Here is a 14907-nt window from a genome sequence, read left to right on the forward strand (position 1 = left end):
GGGCCTGCATTGTGGTGCGCTATATGTTAGGTAGCAGTAAAACATGCCACAGATAACTGTCATTTGCTGCAGAAGTTTGTACAGACACCGCAACAGTTGTTCTGCAACTTTTTTAGGTTGGTAGGGCATGATGAGCGTAATTGCAGGAGTTATGAATTGATGATGGGTAGAACTCCGGATGAGCCGCACGTGGTACGAAATATTGGAAAGCGCAAAACAAGGACGGGACGGGAGATGAGATTGACTGCGCAGATAGGAGAGTATGAAATGGATCAGGTTATTTTGGACCTGGGGTCAGATGCGAATGTCTTACCAAAGCAGACTTGGGAATGGATGGAGAGATCCATGCTGTAATGGTCTCTGATTCTGTTAAGGATGGCGAATCAATAGAAGATCATCCCCATGGGGTGGCTGCAGGGGGTAACTGTGGATATTGGAGGTGCAAGCGCGCTGACTGATTTTGAAGTAATAGAGATAATGGATGACATCGATCCCTATCCTGCGCTCCTGGGAATTGACTAGGCTACTGATATGAACGGGGTAATCAATCTAAAGAAACGAAAGATGATATTTGAGAAGAAGTTTCTACGCGTAATAGTACCCTAGATCCTACTGAAGGATCATGCTATATGGAACCAGTCCATGATTATGAGAGTGATGATGATCTGGATAGCATCTATAAGATAACAGCGCAAGAACAAGATTGGGTGAATCCCACCGTGGATGGACAAATCACATGGGATCGCAAGAGTTCCTGCACTTCGGACTTCGATGAAGAGTTAGAGCGCTAGAAGAATCAGTTACATGAAGTGACTACACTGAACTACAACATGATGACCCGGTCGTTGCGTTGCGTGTCCTCAGAGGTAAGAAATATACCTACTTATGATGGCTTGAATGATGTATATATCTTTTTGGATGCATTTGAAAGGGAGGTACCAAAAAAACAGTGCTTCCAGGTGTTGGACTGGCCACTGCGCACTACGCCTGTAAGATGGTGGGGTACACATAAAGGAAGCTTTGATGATTGGTGTGAATGTAGGAGGACGATGAGAACAAAATTTGGGAAGCCTAAGATGCGAATGACAAAGAAGTATGATGGGCAGGATGATCCACATGGCATTTGGCCAAATGGGCCCTAGCTTATGGAAAAAAGCCCCAACCTGAATGGGTGCACTTATTCTGTCACACTTTGGATGCTGTCCCGATGAATTGGTATGTAGAAACAAAGCTTCGCCATGGTGCAGGTGAATGGGATATTCTGCGTGAGGGATTCATAATGACATTCAGTTTTGAAAACGGGTTTGACTATATCGATGAGGCATTACAAGAGTTTAGGATACCACAGGATCCTTTAGACCTGATTCAGCCTAAGTGGGCTACTCAGCTAAGTCATGCAATGGAATGCTATAATGTAACTGCTAAAGAAGAGGATGAGGATTCACGAAAGATTAACATCCCTGAAACAGAAGGTCACTGTGAGGTTGAAGGACCACAGATTGAGAACCCTGATATAACTGTGTCGTTGAAAACGAAACAATTAAACATTGGTACTGAGGCAAAACCCAACTTCACGAAGATTGGAGACCACTGGGATGACGCGATGGTGGATAAGGTCGTCGAATTGCTCCGCGAGTACTAGGATTTGTTCCCTACCAAGTTTACAGCTCTAGAGGGGATAATCGGGGACCTAGGTATGATGAAGATCATGCTGACACCCGACGCGAAGCCGGTTAAGCAAAGACCTTACCATCTCAATCTGAAGTATAAGGAGAAGGTCCTCTTAGAGCTAGAGAAGATGCTTACGACAGGCATCATTGAACCTGTAGAAGAATTTGACTAGGTAAGCCCAATGCTGGTAGGAGAAGAAACAGAAGGATGAATTAAGGATATGCATGGATCTTATAAAGTTGAATGATGCTTGCATACATGATCCTTTCCTGAATCCATTCACTGATGAAGTGTTGGACAATGTAGGTGGCCAAGAAGCATATTCCTTCACTAATGGGTTCTTGGGGTACCACCAGATTAAAATTGCAAGGAGGACAGGAGAAAGACAACCTTCGCAACTGAGTGGGGTTGTTTTCAACACACTGTAATGTCGTTTGGATTGAAGAATGCACTTGCGATCTTCTCGCACGTAGTCATTGATGTGTTCAAGGAATTTATTCATAAGTTCCTGGAGGTATACTTTGATGACTGGACCGTGTTTGGGCTAGTAAAATGCCATGTAGCAAGCTTGCGCCTGATGCGGCATACCTGTCGAAGATACCAAATTGCACTCAATCTAAAGAAGTGTATGTTTTGTGTTCCTTTTGGGACCCTGTTGGGTCATGTGGTTTGCAGACATGGACTGATGGTAGATCCCGTGAAGATCGTGATGATACTGAACTTGGAAGCACCAAGGAGTGTGAAGCAGTTGTGCGCTACCTTAGGACCGCGCCTATGGAGAAATCGTTGAAGGACATTACATTATGCAGGAATGAGGATTGTAAGAAGAGCTTGGATATATTGAAAGAAAAGATGGTCGTCGTGCCAATTCTAGTCTTCCCAGATTGGAAGAAGGATTTTCATGTACATGTCAATGCATCATGTATAATGCTGGGAGCAGTCTTGACGCAAGCTAGTGGAGGAGACTTAAACCATCCTATCACGTTCACAAGCCGAAGACTATCTAAAGAGGAGAAGAACTATTCTACCACCGAGCGCGAAGTGTTAGCCATGGTGTATGCACTCCAGAAGTTTAGCCACTACTTGCTGGGAGGCCATTTTAAGATGTATACAGATCACTCCACACTGAAGTACCTGGTCAATAAGCTTGTGTTGGGGGGAGAATCTGTAGGTGGTTCTTATTGTTCCAGGAATATGATTTTGAAGTTATTGTGAAGCCTGGACGACTGAACACGGGACCAGACCATCTGTCGCACATTGAAATAGGGGAAGAGCCCAATAATTTGGAGGAAGGATTACTTGACGCGCAGCTATTTACAGTGTGCGTTGCAGATGGTAATTTTGAGGATATAATACACATCCTAACGACAGGAACTGCTCCGGAAGGATACATTGTCCGGTAAAAGAAGGAATTAGTGGTGCGCGCTACAGATTCTCTGTCATTGTTGGGCATTTGTACAAAATGGGGTATGATGAGATATTGCGACAGTGTGTACCTGAGTTCGAAAGAAGTAGCATCCTCACAGACGTTCATGGGGGCGCCACGGGAGGACATTACATAGGAAGAGAAACTGTGCAGAAGATTCTACGCGCAGGGTTGTGGTGGCCAACCCTCCATCAGGACTCGAAAGCGTATTGAAAGGCATGTGATGTATGTCAAAGGACTGGAAGGCCATCGCGGAGGGATGAGATGCCTTTGAATCCACAGATGACGTTGCAACCCTTTGAGAAGTGGGCGATAGATTTTGTGGGACCCATTCAGCCACAAGGAAAGACAGGAGCAAGGTACATTATCACCGCGATGGAGTATTTGACTCGTTAGCCAGATGCACAACCTATGAAGGATTGCACAGGGACGACTGCTGCAAAGTTCCTCTTTGAGCACGTACTAAAGTGATTTGTTTGTCCAAAGATCTTGATGAGTGATCACGGTACGCACTTTCTGAATGAGACTATCAACGCGCTGACAGAGGAATTTCAGGTATATCACCAGAAGAGCACACCTTATCACCCGCAGGCTAACGAGACGGTCGAAGCGTTCAATAAAATGCTCAAAACCGCGCTGACCAAGGTTTGCAATGCTCATCGAAGTGATTGGGACCTACGCATACCTGCAGTACTATGGGCTTATCAAACGACATGCAAGAAGTTGACTGGACAAACCCCCTTTAGGGTTGTCTACGGGGTTGAAGTGGTAATGCCTATGGAATATATTGTGCCTAGTCTGCGCATAGTGGTGCTCACAGGTATGACGGATCATGAAGCCCTGGAGGAAAGGCTTGCATAGCTCGATGAACTTGACGAAGAGAGATTTCTAGCTGGATTTCACCAAAAAGTCCAAAAGTAGTGCGGAAAGGCATGGCATGATCGACACATTAAGCTACGCATATTTAAGGTAAATGACCTGGTTTTGTTATATGACAGTAAGTTTGATAAATTTCCAAGGAAATTCAGAATGAATTGGTTAGGGGGTTTATGTCATTAAGGAAATTACTGATGGAGGAGTGGTACAACTGGTCAAATTGAATGGAGAATCCTTCCCAGGAAAGGTGAATGGCAGTCGCTTGAAGCCATACACCGGCGGTCCAACCATGTGACTAGATAAAGGTAGCACAGTCTTATAACTCTAGGCAACTGAAAGGAGGCACAGAACTATAAACTACACTACCCAGGTTGGGGATCTGCACGATTGGAGGATGGTGCGAAGCAAGGAAGTGTCACAGGGTCTGCGGTAGAAATCGCGCAGGTCGGCCGGAAAGTGACCATTAAAGTCATTGTTCATGATTTGATGGAAGAAGTGAGGCCAAATGGAGTGAACAACCGGCATTTAAGATGAAATTTATGGCTCAGATCCTTGAAAATCTATCGCCAATCTAGCATTAATGAACCAAATTTGGGGGGAACGGTCAGATTTGAATTCAAAATGCCCTATAAATTACAAGTGGCTGCCCAATGAAAAACACTTGGCATTTTGAGAATTGAGTTGTTGAGCTCTCAGACACCCATGGACCGAGAATTCTTCAAGGCTTTCAAAGAGACTCTTGCATTTGCAAACTTGCCAGAGACGTTGTGAGCACTATTAGAAAGCGTTATGTCAGCACCCGCAGAAATTATAAATACCGAACAAGTAGTAGAGGAGCCGGCATAGGAAATGGAAAGAGAGGCATAAGTAGCTGCTCCGGAAGTGGCTGAAGTATTGGCAAAAGTCCCTAAATTGCCGAGGACGCCGAGACCAAAGCCGACCCCAACCAAGGAAACCATGAAGGACAAGAAGGGTAAGTAGCTTGCCATACCGATGTGTGCATCACCAAGGAGAAACCCACCAAAACCCACTACACAGGAGAAAGGCAAGGCCATAAACTTAGAACCAGAGGAGGAAGACATTGAAGACATCCTGATGGATGATGAGGATGTGGGAGCTGAAGTGGAGGAGGTTGAAGCCCAGGGTGCAGACCCTATTACTCGGTTGCTGGAGTATGTCCCTCTGCGCAAGCCTAAGACCAAGATACCAAAGGAAATCGATGAGAACAAGACTCCCCTGCAAACCCCTTTGCTGCCAGACGAAATTGTTTTCGATGGTCCGTGCTTGGCACGAGTGCCGCTACTGAAACTTGAAGACTGGGACTTGGCGGACCATGAGAAGTTCCCACACCTAGCGACCGAGTAGCTGATGTGCCACATCATTGATATGAATATGGGAATGACCGCATTAGAGCCATGGAGGTGGCTCAAGGGAGTAGAAAAGGCAGGGTTTCTCAACCTGCTCTGGGTGCCGCACTACAACCGCACCTCGGTGACAGTTTTGGTCATCAAGCAACTACTGTGCTTGGTGCATGATGGGTTTTTGTGGTTGGAGGAGCCGATACCCATCACGGATAGGTTGATTCACCAGATAACACGCCTACCATACACAAGAGAGAATCTAACCATGATCTTTGGCAAAAGAGGTGGCGAGCAGGCTCTCGCATAATCAATGAAAGAAAAATTTAAGCTGGTAAAGAAGCCATGCGGATACGCTATTTCCAACATCTGTGACCCCAATGTGAAGGTAGCCACATAGATCTTAACGGGGAAGGTAATGAGGAAGTGTCACGCTGATGAGGTGTCGGTGCCTGTCATCGTGCTCGCAGCACAGTGTGCTGAAGGAGTCCAGTTCAACTGGTTGGACTACCTTCGTGGAGAGTTCCTGGTGAACTGCCGCAAAGCACAAGAGCTCAGCAAGACGTTCCACTACATGTGGCTCTTGCTGTCAATTGTGCTAGTAGCATGGGAGCTGCCAGAGGACAACCAGTTCCCTTCGGTCGCGCCAGACCTCCCTGAAGCAGCGAAGTACGCTTCGCTGTGGGCGACCAAGGATGTGTAGCGAGTTAGGGACATCAAGATCTTTTGGATCTTGATGGAGATGAACATCTGGATGGCCATAAATCGCAAGTTGTGATTGTCTCCCACAGTGTATGCCAACCTGCAGGTCTACGCCGAATTCAAAGCCGACTTCAATCGAGTATCCATCAGGGCATGGAAGGACCCTATGCAGAAATGGTATGACTTGCCCTATCTGGAAACAAATGACACCATTGATGCGATGCTTGATCACTGGCCTACTGAGTGGCACACTACCACGGACTTGGCGGTGGGAGGGAGAAAGTACTTCGCGTAGAAGAAGAAGGAGGAGACCAAACCTAAGATGGCATAGTTGGCCAAGAAGAGGAAAAAGGAGGTCATTGATAAGGCCTAGGCGGAGTGCGAGGCCACGCAACAAATAGGGAAGTAGACAGGTGGGACAGAGCGAGGCTCTCACAAAGGCACGAGGTCACCTTCACCTGAGACAGAAGAGGAAACAAAATAGAATGGCGTGGACCCTTAGGAAATGTCCACCCACATCAAGCACCCAAGAGAGCTGGAGAAGGGAGGGTCCAAGAAGAAATCAAAGGCGACCAAGACCTCGCTAGACCCCATCACATTAACAGAGGGCGACTTACATGATATCGATGACACAATCAGGGATGTCACCATGGCGGCCCTGCAATAATTTGAGTAGCAGCAGCAGATTATCCTGGGTGCTATCTAGATAGGGTTGCAGGAGCTGCAGACCCGCGCGTCGCAAGCTGGCACGGTGTCTACCAGCTTGGCTATCAGCACTTCAGAGGCTGCTGATATGCTGCGCACAAAGGCTTCTAGTGCGATAGTGTTGTCGGATGGAGCACTGACCACAGAGAATGAAGCTTACAGGCCCACTGTCAGCGCCCTAAATGGAGTTGGGTTGAACCTGGCAGTGCTCCCACGTGAAGCACTCAACCTATTGCAGGATGGAGTGATTACAGAGCTGAGGGCCCGTGAGCACCATGCCCTCCAAGTGATCAGTGAACAATGGATCAACAACAAGCAGATGGCCCTACAGAGAAATTTTTCCATTTCCGTTGAGACCGTGGCAACCAATCAGAGTAAGTGGATTATGTAGGTCGTTGAGGAGGCATGCCAAATGGTCCCAGAGTTGGCCATTCCGGAGGAGGAGCCAGTCAAGGTACGCATCCGTAAGTTGTCCATAGGGGTGTGTGACACTCAGAATGAGATGGCGCGGGTTCAGTTGGAGTTGAACTTGCAAATTACAGAGTTACAGTTGAGGGCACAACCTTCAACTCCACCAGAAGTCAAAGAACAATGAGTGACCTCTGTCACAAAAGTAGTAGCGGTGGTGGATAGTGTAGTAGCAGACTGCACGCAGTTGTTTGAGTAGTCATTTGAGGGCTTGACTAGCTTGCAGGAGGACCCCAATGTACAGAGGCTAGAGACGGAAGCGCACGAGCTATAGCAGTGCTACGATGAAGTTAAGGGCACATCATGAACCGTCGCTCTGACACAAAGACTAGCTAAGCTGCACGATGCCAAGCAGCTGAAGGAATAGGTGGACGCAACACTACACAAGGAAGCAGTGCTCAAGGCGAGACTAAAGCCCTAAATGGATGAGGCTTACACAGTGACAGGAAATATCGAAGGCAAGCTTGCAACTTTGTAGGCAACGTAACAAAATCTTCAAGCTGACAACGCAGGAGCAATGACCGAGTAGACAGTGGAAGACACGAAGAGGTGGCAGCTCAATGCACAGCCGAGGTTGCGGTCATACGGGTCGAGCTGGAAGGACTTCGCGCAAAGATCTACCTACCGAGTGACTCGAGGGTGAGTCATGATGTTTGTGTTGGGGTCCTGTTGGGAGCGGGATCCCCCAAGGGAAATTTTTGGGTTAAAAGCCCATGTTTGAGTCAAATTTTATAATAAACTTGTAAAGACTCCACATTTTGTGGTTACGGAGTGCGAAGGTGTCATAAGTCATAAAGGGTTTTCCGCCCTTAGTTTTGTAAAGTAAAGACAGCTATAAGAGATCTACCCATGGTCCGCGGACCATGGGATTGTATAAAAAGAGCTAAGCTCTAAGTTGTTAGAGACAATCAATCATAGAATGCAAGAGAGACGTAGCTCTGAAGTAGAAGTCTGAGTTTTGGGTTGTAGCTTAGGTAGAGGCTCTGCAGCTGAGTGTGCAAAGGCCTAGGGTGGAAGTCTGTAGCTAAGTGCGCAGACCCCTACAGCTGCGTGCGCAAGGTGGATAGAGTCTGTAATCACTTGGAAGATATCAATAAAGAGTGATATTATGCAATTTTTGTGTCTTTGTTATGTTAATGCATCTTGTCGCCTTATGTATGAATTCCCTTTATTATTCTTATATGATGCGCGAATGAATGCAATTACATTGGAAAACTGAATGCAATTAAGGATATTTGTTTATGCGGTGTTAACTATAATTGTTTGATAAAGATAAGCAAGTCACTTAGATTAATTAGGGAATCTGCATGGTACGCTGCCTTAGCAGCGCAAAAGTGTCTAGATCAAGGGTTAGGGTTGCACGAAGGTATTGAAGGGCAGAATAGGGGGCTCGTCTGGCAAGCCCTAGAGGGAAGCGACCTGTGCAAAGGTAGGAATAAGAGGGAATTAACTGACATCACAACCATCTCAGGGTGCGGAAACTTGTTTCCAGCATCCCCCCATACTGCTTCGGGTGAGACTTTAGTCCACATTCCATGGGCTGATGCCGAAAGGGCCAGTAGTGTAGGGATTTGTTTGGCTAATTAACGTTGAACCTGGGTCAGGCCCCCTCAAGCCAACAGGCTCTGACAAGTCATTTGCATGGGACAGATCTTCCATCTCTATCCTAGAAACATAGGCTTGAAATATGTATAAGGGTGGCAAGCAGCCTCCATTACCTTCATACTGGGGCAACACAAGGGATTATTCACCATGATATGAAGACAAAAAATATTTTGCTGGATGAGAATCTTCTTGCCAAGGTGGCAAGTTTTGGTCTATCAAAACTAGACATACATTAGACCAAACACATGTGAACACTGCTGTGAAAGACATTTTTGGATACCTTGATCTTGAGTATTTCCAAGGGCAACGACTCACTAAGATGTTTGATGTCTATTCTTTTGGTGTGGTTCTCATGGAGGTTTTCTTTGCAAGGCCTGCAATAAATCCTGCTCTTCCAAGAGAGAAAGTCAACATTGCAGAGTGGGAAATGCATTGGCAGAAAAGAGGAATGCTTGACCATATCATTGATCCTCATCTTGTGGATACAATAAATCATGGCTCCTTGTGAAAGTTTGCAGAGACAGCAGAGAAGTGTTTTGTCGAGCAAGGTATTGATATGCCTGTTATGGGGGATGTGTTATGGAACTTGGAGTATGCCTTTGAATGATCTGTTAGAGTGAAGAATTTTCTCCTTACCCAGTATGCAATCCTTCCATTTGGTGATAGACTGTAGAATTCAATAGAATCACAATCATAAGATTAACAATTGTGGGCAACATCATTGAAGGTTTTTGAGTGCTGTGTAATGGGATGACTAAACTAGATTAAAATTGTTCCCATTGCATGCTTAGAAGCAATTATTTGGGTTTCAAATGGCTGTTGTAGATCAGGCAGGTATAAAATTGGGTGTGGAGCACAATTTGTCTTTGAGTTCTTCTAATGCTTACTGTTATATTTGATTCCACTTGAGAACTATGTTTGATGCTACTCAAAATTTGGTTTGGAAAAGGTGACACGAAAGGCAACCAAGATGAATTTATCGTAGAAGTTTGCCCATGCCAAGAAAAATTGTGGCTTAAGAATGCTGGTTGGGGTGGGTTTTGATTGATCTATATCTTCTCTGGGTTGATGTGAACTCTTTTTTCCTCAAAAATGTATCCAAGGTAGTGAATTCCCTTTATTGAGAAGAAACATTTTCCCAAATTGGTGGAGTTTGAGTTGTCACAGAGTTTATGAGATTTGCACAATATGTTGTAGGTGCTCATCCCATGTTTTGTTGAATATTGTCATTGAGGTAACCCATGATGAATGTCGTTTCCAGCTATTCATATAGACCATAGTTTTCCTTGAATGTAGTTTTCCAAACATCTGAAGGTCAACCAGAGCCTAATGATGCCCAAACTTTAGATCAATTTTGGTGAAGTAATTTGTGCTTCTTGGGCAAACCCCAAAGGTAATGTGTGCAGTAGAATAACAGTTCTTTACTTTGATTTTCTTCAAGGTGAAATGATCATGCAAAGGAACCATGGATTGTCTTTTTGTGCCATGAGCACAATGGGGCTTCTATAGGGTGAACTTCTCAAGATGACATAACCCTTTTGTATCTATGCCTAGATTAGGCACTTGATCTTCGTGTTTTCTATGATGCATTTGCAATATATTGGTAAATTTGGCAATGGAGCTCTAGGGATATATCAACTGAATGTGGGACATGTTATTCTAGAAGAACACTGATAGGGTCCTTGTTAGTGTATTCCTCTAAAGTCACATTGTGTTGCTTCTACTACATAGATTACGTGACAAAGGATAGTTGGGTCTGTGCCATGGTCTTTGTGTGACTTGTGGGAAGATAATCAACAAGTTGAACTTTTACAAATGACAACTTAACTTGCATCATTATTTAGAAGAAATTAAAGATACTTCAACATTTGAGATTACCTTGGGATCTCTGTAGAGTTGATTCACAATGTTTAGGATGATGCTTTGAGGTCACAACTTGTACCTTCCAGGGTGCTTTGACACAAAGAGTTTTCCATGCAACAAATCATAGATATCCAGTGGGGTCACATCATAGGGGACTTTATCCTTGCATGCCTTGATGTTACACTAATATATGCATTACTATGTCATCAATAGTTCCTTACATGGATTCAACAAACCAGTGGTGTACAATTGAGGGTGCAGTGTTGTCACTAGGTTGAGTCACTTGAAAGTCACCATATAAATCATAACCTTTAAACATCCATTATCCATGATTCCATGGTAGATTGCAAAGCATGTTTATGTAGTGAAAATTATGAGTGGAACAAGCACTGTTTTTCTTCCTCTATGTTAGCGAGATTGGTTGTCCCTGGACTTGTTTATGTAACCAATAAAATTGTTCCTAACCCTAAATCTATCAAACACCATGAGTGATCAAATAACTCGAGGTGCAAAAACTTGAATAAATGTTTGTATATTGAGGGATTTGATTACTCTCAACTTTTGCTAGACCCCGTGTAATATGGATCTGGAATGTTTATTTATTAGTTTATAAAGGGGACTCAAACTATGCATCACTTCTATTTGGAAAGAGGAATTATGGGTACTAGCCCTTTCAGTAGAGTCTTTATTTTATTTTTTTGTTTGAAAATGATTTGTGGGCAATGTATGATGATGTTAGCATAGCCCATGAGACACATCTACTGTATATTGGGTTGTATAATGAACCTCTTGGTGTAATGAGAACTAAGACATTGGAAGATTCATGCTTGTGACAACATGCTTTCCTTTGTCCTATGTTGGACAATTTGGTTGAATCTGTGCTAGAAGGGTTTAGCATGCATGACACTCATCATCTGAGTCCATTGTTGTCTTTAGAAGGAACATCATTTACTAGACTACTTTTTCTATTGTTGGCATTGATTTCAGTGTGATTCTTGGTTGTGGTTGGTGTCCTTTTGCAGCTTATCATAATTGTGTGATTGATTCTTTAGCACGGGATTGTACCTGTTGTTGTATTCCTTTTTTGTGTTGGTTAGTGGGTGGTCTCTTACCACTGTTCTTAGCACAAAAGTGTTATTTTTTCTTTGCTGGAAAACAATATGCATCCCACGAGAGTTCTTATTGAAGTAATTGAGCTTGATTTAAATGTAGTGATGTGATCGACTCCAATACTTGGGGATTTTATTGCATTTGGTCTCCTAGCTATCCAAATAAGCCATTACGTCATGGAACTTGTTTATTTAGTCTTGTGTAGACTAGTCATTGCAATGGTGCAATGGTTTCCATTGGGTATACTGAGCCTTGTTGTGACAAAGAGAATTGTATGTGCACTATTTGTTGTGAGACTCCCACCAACCAAATGTGGTTATTGTTTGTTTGAATGTAGCAAAGGAAATCTTGTTTGTGTCACTGAAGTGGTTGACTGCAAATAAGGTATTGACCTTTTGCAACCATCCATCCAATGCTTCAATGCTGATATTGAATTGAAACTGCAAGATGTTGATTTTCACTTGAAATTTGAAGGTAGTGTGTTCACCAAACAGATCATATCCAGTGTTCACAGATGTAGCAATTATTATCGATAGTTGAACTCTGTCAAGAATTTGGGAAATTTCTCATACATTTCTTCATGCAGGCATCATTGACAATGATAGGACTATTGGGTTTGAGATTTCCTACCACTGAAGATTGTGTGGAGTGTGGAGAGTAGGATTGAATTTGTGCTTCCTGTACTTGGATATCATCCATGTGGACATTCAATGCAAATCACCATTGGTGCTTCAAAAATTGCTACTATGGTCCAAAGATGATTGTACTTGTTAGAGAATTTTTTGAGCTCTGATAATATGATCAAGCTTCAGCAGCAATTGAGCCCTTGAAGGAAGAGAGGGAACTTTGCATTTGAGAAGATCATAGTCCTATGCAAAATTGTTAGATTTGCAGAAGTGGCTAAAAGTGCTTAGGCAAGGAATAAAGCTTCACATGGTAATATAATGAACTAGAGAATTGTTAGAGAGTAGTGCATCTGTTGTGTGCACAATGAAATAACAGTGTATAATGCAGTAATCTCAATAAACAACTTAATTAGATAATTTTTCACAACATAAACAGTAAATCAGAGGATAATGCAGAAATATTTAGAAAGTTGAGTGTTAGAGGGTAAACTAGAGAGAATCATGAACATCCCACAATGAGCATTCCCCTAGTGACAAGATGTAGCTCAAATTTGTACAGTACTATTGCTAGTTCAAAGGAATAAAATCAAGCAATGACTATAGAGTTGTGAAATAGCCATGTGCCAGATCCTTGTGATGAGAGATGCCAGGCAAGCTATGCTATAGCTAACTGCTAAAGAGAATGCTAAGAGAGAAATGGTGATATGATACATATTTATACAATTCAAGTGATCATTGATTAATGTTGTAACGAAATCATTAAAGGTGGATTGTAATGGTTGGCCCTAGGCATTGTATGTAAGGTTGGCCTTGGGCATTGTATCTGAGGTTGACTGGTGCCTCGCTCCTTGTTTTTAGGTCTGCTATAGCAGGTCTTGACTGAGTCCAAGTTGATCAATGGCTTTGGCATGGATCTGATGTTGACCTAGTTAGACTTGATCACCAATAGTGGCATTTGTGTGGTATTACTAGGATGTGTGTTGGCACTTCTAGGCATGCTGGCATGTTTTCACGGTTGCACGGGACTTTGGTCTTGACTCCTTGGCAATATTTTTTTTTTGTGCAAGGAAACAATCTTGGGCACTTTCACTGACATTGCCTGGGCTCTGGTACATGATTGACATAATTGAGCTGGAGATGGATCATATTTATTTCTGACTGCTTGACTATTGAATTTTTTTTTTTCTCAGGTGGTTCTTATTTTTTAATTGATCTTGCTGACACCTGGAGTCATAATACATGAAGTATTTGAGGTACCCTTATGAAATTATACTACTTTTTCCATTTCCATTGCTGCTACGTGTTGAATTGGAATCTCACTTCTTGTTTTCTAGGAGTGAACACATGCAATTTTGGACAATCTTATCAAAATTTTCATTATGGAACAATTTTTTTGTCTTGGTTGATGTCTGGAATATGCTTTGCATCAATAATATTTTCCAAATTGAAGTGAGAAGATTTTAAAATGTTTCATCATTAGAAGTGCACATCTGAGGTTGTACACCTGTGTTTTGGATTCAGGTCCTCCAAAATGTCATGCTAATGATCCAGTTGAGAATAACACTAATCACAGTGCACAACTTCTTCTTCACTTCACCGAAACAAAGACTTTTGATAACATTATAATTGATAAGGCTAGTGAAAAGGGAAGCGATCAAGAATCAGAAGATGCAACAACAAGTGCAATTTTCTCATAGTTGGTGAATCCTCAGGGAAGGTGAAGGCACAATAAATTATTTCGAGGGCATGCTGAATGAAGGTTGTTTATTGCACTGGCTAAACCAGCTAGTCAACCCTCAAAGATCTTGAATGCTCGTTTTGGTCTTTAATGTTGGAATAATTTCCTCTTAATTTTCTACATTTCTACAGACATCTTTACTTAATGTTCTATATGTAACCTAAGTGACCTATCCTATCACTTTAGGTAAGCTCTCCTCTAGTGGCAGGGGCCTAATAGGATGACTAAGACCAAGCGTTGAGGCACCAGGTGAAGTTGAGAGTAGCGTGTCGGGTGGGGGGTTATATTGCTTGAGGATGATAGGTCGGGTTCCTAAAGCCAATCAAAATCTCCAGTAGAAGGTTATTCCCCATAAAGTATTAGGTGAGGTAGCTCACAAGAATCACTATTGGTGTTGAAGGGTAGCAAAGCGAAGAAGCAGAGATTGCATCTCTACAACCCAGAGGGGACTCAACTGAGGTACGAGGTTGAGGTTTACCTTTTCTATTGTAACAAGTTCCATTTCAAGAGAGGTAAGTGGTGAAGGGTTCCCCCCAATCACTGCACATGGAAGGAAAGCGAAGTTGTACTTCCATTATCGAGTGGTAGCGAGAATGATGAACACATCGACGAGTGGTAGCGAGGATACTATTCAAGAGGTGTTCTCCTCGATAAGGACTTTAGCACTTGCCATAAATATTTTCAATATGTATTCTTTAGTCACTCTGAACTACATTTTGTTACCTTCTGTTAGCGCTTGAGATTTCACCCTAGGCTGAG

General features: G+C 43.2%; 1 pseudogene; it reads left to right on the top strand.

Annotated features, from left to right (window-relative positions):
- The window catches only part of LOC149254143 (receptor-like protein kinase THESEUS 1), a 95192-nt pseudogene extending 81061 nt beyond the window's left edge, over positions 1–14131 (top strand).
- The last annotated feature ends 776 nt before the right edge of the window (positions 14132–14907 follow it).

This window comes from Pinus tabuliformis, chromosome 7, assembly GCF_031772625.1.
Source record: "Pinus tabuliformis cultivar Carrire ecotype Pingquan chromosome 7, CPIR1, whole genome shotgun sequence".
Taxonomy (NCBI): Eukaryota; Viridiplantae; Streptophyta; class Pinopsida; order Pinales; family Pinaceae; genus Pinus; species Pinus tabuliformis.